Source organism: Myotis lucifugus, unplaced genomic scaffold, assembly GCF_000147115.1.
Source record: "Myotis lucifugus unplaced genomic scaffold, Myoluc2.0 scaffold_38, whole genome shotgun sequence".
Classification (NCBI taxonomy): Eukaryota; Metazoa; Chordata; class Mammalia; order Chiroptera; family Vespertilionidae; genus Myotis; species Myotis lucifugus.
This window is the reverse complement of record NW_005871086.1, coordinates 3,465,866-3,480,290: the sequence shown is the minus strand read 5'-3', so window position 1 is coordinate 3,480,290 and position 14,425 is coordinate 3,465,866.

The following is a 14,425-nucleotide window of genomic DNA, read 5'->3' as shown; positions in this document are numbered from 1 at the left end:
TCCCCATCCTTGCTCAGCAATCTTTACAACATCAAAGAACAGACAAGCTGTTCTGTAATACTAAGAGAAGCTGAGATATTGGAAAGAGCTCTTGGGGAGCATGGGAACGTGCCATTATCATCTATGTGCTATTCAGATGGTTTTCTAGCAGCCATAGATAATGCCATTGTTTCAGAGAATTTCACTGGAACTTCACTTGTGCAAATGTCAAGGTTTTGGAAACAGTGATTTCCCAAAATTACCATGGAGAGTGGATCCCTGGGATTAGCTTTTCCTAATAAGTAGGTTCTCAGCTCTCTCGTAGAAGAAATCATTGGAGAAAGCATCTGAGCCTGGATGAGTGTGGACAGATACTCATGTGGGCAAAAACAGGGCAAGCATAGCTAAAGAGCATGCACCCACACACTGCTGTTAGATGATGTTTAAGTATTGGTCTGCAGGTCATCTCATGTTCTCTGTGTTGCTTTCACAAAAATGCACACTAGAGCACTTCTACTGGGATATTAGTGCCAGTACCTTCAGAGGAGCAACAAAATGTTATTTCCTGCCCTGCTTTCAAGTCTTATCTGTCCTCCCCAATCAGCTTTCTGGCTGCATTTACTACTTGTCCATATCCTGATGACCAATACGAAGATTAAAAAGTCCTGCTACCCTGCATTCCTGTTGTTGTATAGGCCACTCCGAAAGTTCATTGGAACATGCAATGCTTTCACCAGAGATATTCAAACTATTGCTGTGGACTCTTCTCACTCGAGCCCTAAGGATGCTTTGAGGCCAGCACCTAGAAATTTTGACTGACTGTGCTCTGGACTCAAAAACTGGAAATATAGTGTTTTAACCATTAACCTTTGTTTCTGTAACTCCCCTCTATTAAATGCCTGAATGCTCACTGTTGTTAGAAAAGAAACAGGCCCCAAATGGAGTCACTTGTGCTAAGCCCATGTCAAGACTTAATACCAAACCAAGATTTAATACGTAACCTAACTGCAGCTTAAGCCTCTCCCAATAATATAATCTTAACCAGTCAGTATGGAATGACCTGGTCAGCACTAGTGAGGTAATCTCCCTGATAGACTCCTGCCTCCCCCTCAAACGGAAGGTGACCTTACGTGAGAAAATTTACTCGACTAGAATAACCTCCTTGACCCGCCTCCATCTGCCTATAAAAGTCTTTCATTTTGTACAGCTCCACAGAGGTCTTTCTATTTGCTAGATGAGATGCTGCCAAATTAATGAATCATTGAGTAAAGCTGGTTAGACCTCCAGATTTATTAAGTTGAATTTAGTTATTTTTTTTACACTATAGAGTCTTAACTTAGGTGCACACCTGACTCCCTCCTATACCACTGTCCCCAGAAATGAGATACACCTGTTTAACTGGACTAACTTAGTCCCAGGACTGAGAGACTGGTTCATCAAGATGGGCAATGCATTTAAATTTGTCATTTTTTGCTTTCTCATTCTTATTCCAATCTATGTTTGTTTTCTCTCCTCCTTTGCAGATCTCTTGTCTTGCAAACCCTAACCCTAATCTCTCTATAGCTACCAACCAGCTTGGCCTTTGATACATGAAACTTCCTGAGGGGAAAAATGAAGTTTCAAAGGGGAGAATGTGGGGTATGAAAATACACTACCCCAAAATATGCCTATTGGTATATAGATTATTCTGTGTTAAAGGCCATTGAGAATCAACAGATGTAGGAAAAGTTCTAAATACAGTGCGTAAGTTTTCTTTTTGTAAAGGAAACATATTTATAAAGACACTAGGGGCCCAGTGCACAAATTCATGCACCTTGAGAGAAACTGTAGGCCGCGAGACTGCTGTGGGCACAGGGGTGGGTATTGGCCTATCCTCCACACCCCTGCCCAGCCGTTCCCACCATGCCCCCTGTCCCCTCTCTGCCAGCAGTCCCACTCCTGCTACTGCTGCTCCCATACGCTGATGGCACCGGCCCCTCTCGAACCCACTGACAGTGTAGAGCAATTGGGGCCAGAGCCATCAGCATGTGCGAGCAGCAGCTGTTGCCCCAATCCCCCCTCAGGAGCAGGGGGAGGCGGAGAAGTCCTTAGGGGTGATCGGGGCTGGTAGCCGCCACTAGCTCCCACTGACAGCGCCAAGTGATTGAGACCAGCGCCGGACGCCAACAGTGGGTGCAAAAAGGGCCAGTGCCAGCAGTGGGTGCAAGCAGCGGCTCTGGCACTGGCAGTAGGTGTTAGCGGGACTGTCACTGGCAGCGGGTGCAAGAGGCAGTTGCCGGCCTGATCACCCCTCAAGAGCAGAGGGAGGTGGAGAAGCCGTGAGGGGCAATCAGGGCCGGCAGCTGCTGCTCACACCCACTGACAGTGCTGAGCTTTGGGGCTGGCGCCAGGCACTGGCAGCAGTTGCAAGTGGTGGCTTCCGCTCCGGCAGTGGGTGCATGCAGGCTGGCACCGACAGCAGGTGCAAGCACCAGGTGGGCCCGTGGTGTGCAGAATTTTTCAGTAACCACCAGAGACTCACCCCGATGACAGCAACTGGCGCCCCGCCTTGGTCTGGCGCCCCTGTTCACGTGCTCCACCATCCCACTGTGGCCAATGCCCGCCATGTCCCATGCTCTGCGGCCCACTGCCAACGCCCGCCATGTTCCACACGCACCCCCTGGTGGTCAGCGCACATAATAGTGACCGGTTGTTCCGCCTTATGGTCTATTTGCATATCAGGTTTTTATATATATAAATTTCCATTCGTAAAAAGTATCTCCTCCCATGCCAGGTACAGGAAAACTCTTAATAACTCTTATGAATGGAGAAGAAACTTACTTAAATCTCCATAACAAACTTTACTAAACAACCCTTGTTTATCATTCTTTTCTGGTTACCTTCCCATAACTTGCCTCTCTACCCAGAAGCCCCAAACTCCTTTTCCTTTGGCCTAAGTTGGTATTTAAGCCCAAGTTCCCTCCCAACCCTTGGAGTTACTCATGTCTGGGTACTCGCATATGTAAGTGCGGTACACATGATAATAAACTTCTGTTTGTTTTTCTCTTGTTATAAAAATAAAGTCCTGCTTACCTCCAAAATATTTCCTCCAATAGTCTGTGACTCAGAAGACCAAGGCAATAAAGTATTTAATTTGAAAAATGTTGGTCTTTAACAATGATCTATGACTCTTTAGAAAGGAGAAACAGTAATAGGCCTAATATGATGGAACACAATACAAGTTAGTTTTTATTAAGGTCAGGAAATAGATGAATTGGTTTAAAAATCAAGAACAAAAACTGGCTAGTAGCCCAATTCTTGCAGAGGTGAATTAAGAGGTCTTAATAATTTCAAAAAAGAGGTGAGGCGAGGTGGCCCAAAGGGAAGATCAATTCTTTCCCCTCTGCTAGCTTCATATGTACATACTATGGCCTGATATATTCAAAGCCTAAAGAAATACAAAAATACAGATTACTCGGGACATGCTTTACATATAGCCACAGGTGGGAGGGAATGGTTCATTTCCCAGAACCTTGCCTTTTACATGTTGATAAGGTGAAGAGGTTCGTAGCCCTTTCCATCTTCCTACTTTTATAATTATCTTATTACAGGCACACAGATGACTGCTTTGTCAGCTCTTCTTCACAGACACTAAACACAGGGATGTTTCAATTCCCTCACAAGTCCAGCCTGTTGGTGCAAGCTCATATTTGCTTCATGGAGGATCCAATTCCCATGGTTTAGCATCTCTACAAGATCAAGCAAATTAGATTAACGGCTGTAACTCTGTCAACACACAGGCTGAGACCTGCTGAAAACAAAGCTGATTTGTAAGACAGAGACTGTGTACCTCCAAAAATAATGACTCCTGCGCAAACTAAGGCCCAACAAGAGATTCTGAGTAACCCCCAAACATGATCTGCCAACAGTGGGATCTCTGAATATTATTCAATATCTGTGATGAATTTTTATAATTATACAAGTAAAGTTTTAAAAAGAAGAACATTAAAGGCAAGATCATCTAGCCGAAACCGGTTTGGCTCAGTGGATAGAGCATCGGCCTGCGGACTGAAGGGTCCCAGGTTCGATTCCGGTCAAGGGCATGTACCTGGGTTGCGGGCACATCCCTAGTGGGAGATGTGCAGGAGGCAGCTGATCGATGTTTCTCTCTCATCGATGTTTCTAACTCTCTCTATCTCTCTCCCTTCCTCTCTGTAAAAAATCAATAAAATATATTAAAAAAAAAGATCATCTAGAACACCTTTGCCTGGGGTGACATGCACAAGTCCAAAGCTTGAACAAAACTGGACTCTGAGTCACAGTATGTGAGGCAGGAGAGAAGTGTTTCTGAATCCTGTCAAGAATGCTTACCATCTTCACATCCAATTCCAATCTGCTCCCATTCCTCCCATTCCCCTTTCTTCAGATCTACCAATTTTAGTCCTAGAAGAGGAGGAAGGCCAGGATATGAGGTCCGCCCTCAGACAATGATAGTAACCATAGGACCCCATTCCCTGGTCAGAGCAGGGTTAATCCTGTAACCAAGGACTGGTCACAGTTCTTTCCTGAGATTTACTTTGGAGCCAGAGAAGGGAGCTATCCTTAGGTTACAGAGCTAGAGGGATGTGAATCTAGAGTTCATGAAAACACTGAGAGGACAAGGTCTGTGATAGAAAAGAATAAAGCCAAGACAGAGAAAGAAAAGCAGATATAAAAGACAGAACTGAAAGAGATAGAGACAAAGAGACTGAAAATCACCAATCAACCACAAAAGCATCTGAATATCAGAACCCGCTGAGGGTAGACTAGCTTCCTCACCAAGACATTACAGCTTGCTAATGACTCAGTTATGTTGGCCCAAAATGCTCATTTTTGCTTAGAATTATTTCTGCTGGCTTTCCATCCCATACACAGAATGGACCCTAACTAATACAATAGGCAATATATTCTAAATTTCAAAGTATCCACAAAGAGCAGATAAGACTTTTAACCACTCTTTCTAAATGAGGGAATTTAACCACATGGATATTCGGTAATCACTTGCTGTTTTCTGCACGGGCAAAGACAAATACCTTATTCTTCAAGAAGAAAAATATTGTAAGACACAAGTTCTTCCATGCTGGCAAGTTAGAGTTTCTTCAATTCCCAGGGACATTAGAAGAAAAGCAGTTTTGCTTCTCCTGGGCAGAAGCCAATACACTTATTAGTTTTTAAAAAGCACAATTTACCAAGTCAGTGGACTGAAGAACCAAGGAGAAAGAAGCAGCCTAGGACAGGCCCAGAGATCCAGAAACCTTCTCTAGAGCTGCATCCTTAATGCATCTTTGTAGAGCATGCTAAGCATTTGTGCAAGCTGGTGAGAGAAATGTCCATCCAAACACAGGTAGCTTCAATAGGTGCCACCCCTCTAAGATGGAGGCCTATGAGGAACCTGATGACTGCCATCCCCACTAGCATCAGCTTTAATAACTAAAAAGGGGTAAAGACAATGGGAAAAATACACATTTTAGGGATAGAATACTGGCCTTTGTTATCCTTGTTGGCAAATATTATTAATATTAATAATAGTTACCATTCATTTCCCACTTACTATGTGCCAAGAACTACTTAGCATTCTAATTATATTATCTCATTACAATTTCTACTATGAGGCAGATAATATCATGATTTTACAAACAAGAAACTAAAGTTTAAGAGGGTAAGTGACTTGACAAAATCACTCAGCTAGTCAGTGGTTAGTCCAGGATTTGAACCCATGAGACAGGTTTATGAGTTTAGCCTTATGATATACAGCCTCCCAACTGTTACCTATTGCTTCCCTCCAGTAGAGCCACTATTCCTTAGTTCCTAGAGTATATCTAAAGGCATTTTATTCATGGGCTATAAACACAGTTGAGAAAAAAGAGACTAGTGATTAGATATCTCTGACCAAGAAGACCTGGGACTTTTTTTTAAGAGAGAGAAGTGCATGCGCTTGTGTGCGCATGCGCATGTGTGTGTGTGTGGAGAGAGAGAGAGAGAGAGAGAGAGAGAGAAAGAGAGACAGAGAGACAGAGACAGACATTGGTTTGTTGTTCCACTTACTTATGCATTCTTGGTTGCTTCTTGTATGTGCCCTGAGGATTCAACCTGCAACCTTGCGTCTCAGGGCAATGCTCTAACCAACTAAGCTACCAAGCCTGGGTCAAAGACCTGGAACTTTTATAACACTTTTGGTGTATCGGCAATGCTCCAACCAATTGAGCCACACCAGCCAGGGCTTTTATAACATGTTAAAAACAATATCTTCCACAATGACAATCTGGTGTGCAACTCTCAGCTTTACTGTTTTCCCTCCCGAAAAAAGGTAAGTCTAAGATCCAAATGATCTTGTAGTAAGTCCTAAGAACAGCTGAGCAAGGGATATTGAATCCAAATGGTCTGCCCATAAGATGCTACCTGATGTAGGTAACACAACGTAAATTCTTTCTCCCAGGAACTTAAACCCTCCTAGGTGGCATGGCACATGGTGATGCATGTCCTGTATGCAAACATGGATCATGCTTTAGTGCAACTGAACCACTGCGGAAGAAAGTCAGATGCTACGCTACTTGACCTGGTCCTCCTAAGGGCCTGGGTCTGGACATTCACCTCTCCAAGACTGAAGCACCCATATTGCACAGGTCTGCACACGGGTCCTGGCCTCTGCATTCAGCCCATCAGGAATGTGTGAGTGCTGGTGTCAAACTCCCCAAAAGTCAGCAAGCAGCAAGGTGGATGATTAAAACCAAGGGTACTTTTTTTCTTTTTGTGGCAATCTCAACTACGAATGGAGATATGAAACTCCCCCAATTTACACTCTGCTGCCAGCTACTTATCCTTTAGTTAAATGAGGACTTGGCTCTGGCCTCAGAGGGCAAGGGCACTGCTTGTTATTTGAGGGATCAGCACTTACATGCCTGAACAGATTCTGACCCTGCAGAACTTGAGGAGCTCTGATGAGGAAGAGAAAGGATGATGGTGGAGGTGATGATGATGATGGTGATGATGATGACGATGAACGAAGAAAACGGTGATGATGAATGTCACCTATAAATATAAGCACAAAGCAGCAACAGATATCCTTCTAATCTATACACTGCCAGTCATAATCATCAAGCAGCTTCCTGTTCCCAAACCAAACCCACTAAGGTGCTCCCCCTCTGAACTAAACAAACACATCCAGTTTCAAAATAGAGCGCTGCATCCCTCCCTCCCCCACCCGCCCTTCTACCCATCCACCTTCTCCTGCCAAACTGGGAATGAGACTGCATTGGCGAGTCAAGGTGGCTGGGACGTGAGAGTGAACCACAGTTTTGTAGTGAAGAGCATCAGGGTGACCCTGGGGTCCCCACCAACGCACTTCAAAGCCGCTCTGTTGGGGAGCTGAAGGAACAGACATAGAAGGGGAGAGACTTAGCAGCGGGTCAAAACAGATTTGGTGCCTATTTGCGAGAGCCCTGAAGCCCCGGGAGGCGGAGCAGGCAGCCTTCGGTCGGGGAAAAACAAAAGGAGGGGCAGACCGCCAGCAAGGCACACAAGCCTCTCTTACCTGACCAGGTGCAGCAGCCCTAGGCGCGGCAGCGAGGATGCTGCGCTGGAGTCCAGAGCCAGAAGCTAAAGCGGCCGCTGCACCGGCCTCCGTGGAGGCCCCGCCCTATCCCCGCCCCCAGCCCCGAGGCCCCGCCTCCCTAGCACGCGCCGGCCCGACGAGCTGTTTGGGGGAGGTGAGCTGTGGACTGATCGGCAGGGCTGCGGACCAATGACAACGTGCAGCGGCGCCCGGGGTGGGCGGACAGCAATTGGGGCGGGTGGCGACGGCGCCCATTCAGCAGCTGAGGGTGCCGTGAGGTTAGGGGGCAAAGCGAGTTCAGGCTGCTGGGCTGGAGGCGGTGGGTGGTAGGTCAGGTCAAAGGTGACAGCCCTGGCCATAGCCAATCCCCTGCGTCCGGGCACACTCAGAGCGCTCTCCCCCCTGACCAGCTCCAAGCGAAGGGGGAAGGGGGCAGGTCCATGACTCCCGTGATTCTCCAGGTTCCCACGCCTCCTCCGGGATCCAGCTTGGCTGTGCAGCTCCAGGGGTCAGGTCAGCGCCCCTGCCCCTGTACCCACAAGCTAGCATTATAAGTGCTCAAACAAGCCAAAGAGGAAAACTCAAGAAATAGAATCCACACGTAATCCCAAACTCATGTCAGTCTCTCTCACACCCCCAATTCCACCTCCAAATAACTCTTTAACTGCTGGCAGGCAAATGACCTTGACTATTTGGACGTAAGAGCTAAATTGGTTTGGACGAAACGATGAGCCAGGGTTTTGGCTATCTGGGAAAGAAAGACCGAGTCCCTGTGTCGTGAGGCCTGGGCATCACAGTGGAGGCTACCTGCTTGCTGGAAAATCGCGGAGTTTCAGATCTTGTTGCCACTGTTTCTGTGCTGGTGAATCAGTATACACCTTGATCCAAGGTAAACCATTTTCCCCCAAATGTCAAATCATTCCTGAAATGCACGAACTACCTTCAAATGTTTCATAAGAGGATTTGAGGCTTTAATGACATAGTGATTTGGTCTGTGATTTGAATGGCATTCCTTTCTATTTCAAGTAGGTAGGCAAGAAACAACATTGCCTTTAATCTGCTTTCTGATAAATGCAAAGTTTATCATTCATCTGGTACTAAAGAAGAGACTATCCTGAACAGATTCTGTTTTCAAATAAGTGTGAGACACTTTGGAAAGTTATTTTAAAGTGATTTTTCTCCTTCAAAAAAAATTTTTTTCGCCCTGTCCAGTGTGGCTCAGTTGGTTGGAGCCTCAGCCAATACACCAAAAGGTGAAGGGTTCAATTCCTGGGGGGACGCTTGCCTGAGGCAACCCATTGATGTTTCTCTCTCCCTCTCCCCCTCCTTCTTTTTAAAATCAATTAAAAACACACACACAAAAGAACTTAAAAAAACTTTTCTAGAAATAATAGCTTATGGGAATTCTGATTTATTCATGCCCACAATATTCGCCAAATAGGCTTTTTATCTATAGTTATCTCCTTCAATCCATACATCTACCATGTGTAACTTTTACCTGATAGGAAAGAAAACTGAGGGCTCAGAGAGCTCAGTCAAGTAATTGTTCCAGGGTCACATAATTAGGAGTTGAGTCAATTCTAGGTTAACAGTTCTGTTTAAAACTCATCATTATGAATTAGAAGAAGCACTAACACAACTCTTATTTATTTGAACTTTTGTTTTGTTTGGGGTTTTATTTTTATTGCTGTTATTATTATTTGATAAACTATGCTAGAGGGACCCAATTCCCACACTACTGACTTCTTGAAACTGCAGCTTCAGAAGCACTTCTAGGAGGGAAGCCGCACCCCTGACATGTGTTAGGAACAATTGCAAGTCATTTTGTTCATAGGTGGGAGGTGTGATTTGATATTGATGGGAAGGAGGTAAATTTTTTCTGGGTTTGAGTCTAACTGGATTTTAATTGAAGTAGGAATCTTTGAAAGTAAACCAACAAAGTATCATGGCCATAAGAGTTTAGTCCTATAAATAAAAAAGAGAATATAACCCAAAATCTTATTCTAGCATTGTTTCAAAAGCTTTCTGAAGAGATTCATAAATCCTATTCTGACCTTTAATCAAACTTGGAAATAATGTACTTGTTCTAAAATTGGGAGGGAGGAGTGTGTAGGAGGTGGTTCAAAAAGAAAGAAGAAAAATATTCCCCAAAGAGGTTATTTTAAAGACAAAATATAAATAAGTTAAATGTTATAGCTCAATACAAAGGTATACACTAATTAAGAGTGATATGGATACTTAGGGTTGTATATGCTCCTCATTAATAAACAGTTACTAACTGCCTAATACTATATGCTGTACTAGATGCTGTACTAGACTCTGAGGATAATTAATTTCAAAAAATTAAACCATCCTTTTCCTGCAAAAAATAGAGAAAGAGAAACATAAGCTAGGCTCTCAATTCAAGTGGATTCTAACATATCCCCAACGCTTCCAAGTCCTCCAGTTGTACACTTCTACAGTCAATGAAAGCCACAGATGTCATAATTTAACCACTAAGTGCTTCCTTTCAGAGAATGAGATAAGGCTTTCCACCATTAAGTTCCAGCTCACAAGCCACTTCCTCCTGAAACCATCCCTCATTCCCTGTCAGAATTGATTTCCAACTGTGTGCTTCTGTAGAGTGTTGTTTGTGCTTCTCTTATCCCCTTGCCCTCCATAAAGGGCTGCAGATGTACTTGTTTCTGCCTCTGGATTAAAAACAACTCAAGGGAGAGGATTGGCTGCCCTTTACCTTTTTCACCTCCCAAATGCCTTGCATATATTAAGTGATCTGCTTTGTTTAATTGAATCTCTGTCCTTCCTGGGGTGGGCAACATCAATGTGTGAGCTAGAAAATCAAAAGAGGTTCAAAAAAGAAGCAGAGGAACCAGACACACAGAAAACACAAACATTTCGGTGGTTCCATTTGGAAGAACTCCAGTCCAGATGGGGATAAAGAGATGGGATGTGGCAGGTGACATCATCTGTTGCCTCAGGGCCCCACATTCCCATTATGTGGCCAGTCAGGAGCAAGGATTTTCTTTTACCCAAGAGCTGATTTCAGGGAGCAGGCATCTGTGGAACCCATGTGTGGATGTCAAGGAGGGACCAGCTGCAATGCAAATGGGGACTAGACACCGCAAGTGCATTCTGGGAGGTGTGAAGAGAACACAGACAGGAAGAGCACCCCAGTGATCACTCCCTGGGGAATAGCCTTTGCCCTCCTACAGAGAAGGACTGTGCTCTGACAGGATATAACAGCATAAAAGTAATTCTAGAAAGGGCCCACCATTTCATTATACTCACTAGTTATATGGCCTAAATCACCTCAACCAATCTGGACCTCACCGTCCTCATCTGTCACAGATGGGGGATGACAAAGTTATCCCAGAACACCTACCACAGGACCCCCAATGTTGATGTTCTCTGTCCTGACTGAGGTAAATTTATACATGCAGCTTTCTCCAAGATAGATTTTGTTAGATTTATTTCAACCGCAAGACAATGGGAAGAGAAAGGCTATCCATGGGAGACATTAACATGAAACCAATGATCACATCCCTGTGAAATGTAGGACACTGGGAGCAAACCTAATCTCCAAGATGTTTCCACCTCATTTGCCCTCAGCTGTGTAATCAGCTTTTCCTTCCAACACCGGATAAGTGCAACTTGCCTGCTGCCACATTCATCCTAATATAGATGCTATTCTGTTGATCAATAGCTACTCATCACCCACACATTTCCTGAAAATACTCAATGGCATCAGAATGTCGATCTCTGCAGCACATCTAGGGCTCTAACTCAGATAAACAAGGCTTTGTGCTGTGACAATGTCACTTAACATGGCTTCACAGTCTGAGAAAAGATAAACCAGTCCGTGGAAAAGTCAGGACTTACATAACAGTTGAAAATACTCAAACCACCAGAATGGTACTACTTCAGATTGAGTGGGCTCAGTCTCTTCTGATGCACCATCCATATTATTTATTTCCCAACTAATTCTGAAGAGGATTTGAAATGATGAATTCTCCTTGTAACGTTTCAATATGTAGGTGTACATTGTGGAGGCTGGTAAAATGTTTGCAGACTGACAAGATTTTTTTTTTAGCTCGCCCACAGAAGTATTAAAAATATCTTAAATGCCACCTGAAGCACCATATGGAGAAATCACTCTCACTTAGCTACAACCATAATTGCATTTTTGAGGTCAGTTTGTAGGAATATAGCAAGAACTTGGATCTTAAGCTGAAACCATTAATTCACTCACATCAATTCCCTGAAAAAGTTGAGGTTTGAGTCAACAGGAGAAGTCATAATGACTATAGTTCTCTTGAATATGGGGGAGTAGAGTGGGATGATGTGTGAGGGTTTCATGCCCAGAAATATATCCTCAGACACTACAGCAGGGCTTACAGTCAGTGAAATCATGCTGGTTCTCATTAGCTGGCACACAGGCTTGGTATGCAGCTTTGTCAAAGAGCCATCAAAGCCACCAGGATGCACCCCTGAGGGCAGGCAAGTCACCTGCTTTGTGGCAAATCACACTAAGGTGATGGCAGGAAAGAATTACCCCACCTGGGGAAGAACTTCAAGCAGTGCAGCATAGTCATGTTCCAGGGTGTAAACTAGCCCAGAACAGTAGCAGCCAGAGGGATCAGTGCCAAAGACAGAAGGATCTGCAGAGGACAGCTGCAGCCTCACAGGGAAGAAAAGGCTTTTCTTTGGATTTTCTTTTTATTATGAAAGTATCACATGATCATTGTAATTTGAAAAGTACAAGAAAGCAAAAAGGAAATAAAAACTGATTGTAATCTCACCATTCATTTAACTAATCAGTATTTCTTGAGCACCTTCTAAATACCAGGACCTTGTCTAGGCACTGGAGATGGCAAGCTGAACACAAACCTGCTCTTCTTGAGTTTACAGTGCACGAAGGGAGGCAGATGAATAATATAATCACACAAAGGAGAATGTCAGTACTTGCTAGGCTAAGTACCACAAGGAAAGGAATGCAGTCCTGTAGGGCATAGGGTTAAGCCTCAGACTGACCTGTTGGCAAAGCCACAAACAAGTCCCAACTTAGAGGGCACAGTCCTCTTAGCATAATTAGGCTTGACCTTATGACGCTCCCTAGATCTTATCTGGGAAGCTAATGGGCTGAGGGAGATGCAGCAAGTGCTGCCAAAACAAGTGAAACTCACAAGAACATTGTACTATGGTGACCACTACCTTGTTTACCTCTGGCTATAAAATAAAGGCTCAGCTTCCCTTTGGATCTCTCTCTGTGGCCTCAGCCAGGTACAGGAAGATCCACCTAGACCCAGCTTATTCTCTGTCTGTCATTTCTTCATCCATTCACTGCCCTCACTCAGGCTTGTAAACCCTTGGCTGAGCTGGCTTGGCCCACAGTCCCTAAAAGCCAAAGATAAGGGAACCTGTTCACCTTAAGAGGTAAGGGGAGGTGGAGTAGTGGTCTGAGAAGATGACTTCAACTGATATCTGAGAGATGATCAGGAATTGATTAGTCAAAAGAGAGAGAAAGAACCATCCAGGCAGAATAACTAATCTATGTTCCCTGGCAGGAGGGAGCATAAGGTGTATTGGAGAACTGAGAGAAGCCACTGTGAATAGACTCAGAGCTCAAAGGAGAGGCTGAAACATGAGACTGCAGAGGTAGGCAGGGCCAGATTGCACAGGGCATTGTTGACCATATGGAGCCTTAAAATATTTTACTTATGTATATATATATTGATGTGTATGTGTATATACATATACAACATGTATGTATAATGTGGGTATAAATGTCTATTTTAACCATTACTATCAAACTGCCAAATTTCTTCTGACAGTATATAAAAATCAATACTCTTCACTATGAGTATCAATTTCACTTCATCCTCTACAGCATTCATTATCTATTTTTAACTTCAACATTTGATAAGCAAAAAGTATACTGTTTAAATTTTCATTTAACAGTTCACAAATATGAATTGCCTGTTGTTTCTTCACTTGACTCACAGAGTGCTGAACTTTCCTTCCAGTGAATTAAGTTCAGTATTGTTAATGTCAGACTAAGGCAGCTGGAATAGCCCCTCTGTTGGAGATCGCTTGCAAAGTTTCAGCCCGGGTACCTAATGTTCCCTTATCACTCATCCTTGAACTAAGGCATTATAAAATGTGAGAGCAATCCATCAGATTAGTGTTAGCCATTAGTCTTAGTTCAAATTAATACATGAGATTAATTTCCTCCTGGCCAATCACACAGTATAGTCCTATGTTGAGAAGAGAGAAAAGAGTCAGGTCTGAGCTTGATGGGCAATGGGCCAATCTGAAGGAGATAAAGGAATAGTGGGACCCAAACCAAGGATGCCCCAAGGAGATTCATGCTAAGGAGAAAGAGATGACCACTGAGAGAGTAGGGCAGCAGAGAGCAGCAATTTGAACACATGTTTGATGCTTCACCATTCTGCCTATAGAGAGCTGTGCTCATTTGCATGTATCACGTGGAAAGACTCACTAGCCTCCCTTTTACCCTAAAGTCCCTTCTGCCCAAACAAATTTTGATCTCATAAGATCAATACTGTGATTGAGGGTGTGTAAGGGCTATAGGGACTTATGCAAAAGTCATGTGACTTATCTCCAGGACTGAAGTCACACAATAAGACTGGCAAAAGTCACATCTATGGGCAGATCTGGGGAGGTATAGGAATGGGGCAGGGAGGTTTACCTATTTTCACCCACTGGGACACCAGAATTTTGACAGCATGGTCAAGAGGGACTTATCCAGAAAACATGCTACAACACTGGAGTAGTTAATTTGAGAACTTTATGAAACACTAGAGCCTGTGCACGAATTTGTGCAGGGAGGAGGTGTCCCTCAGCCAGCTGCACCCT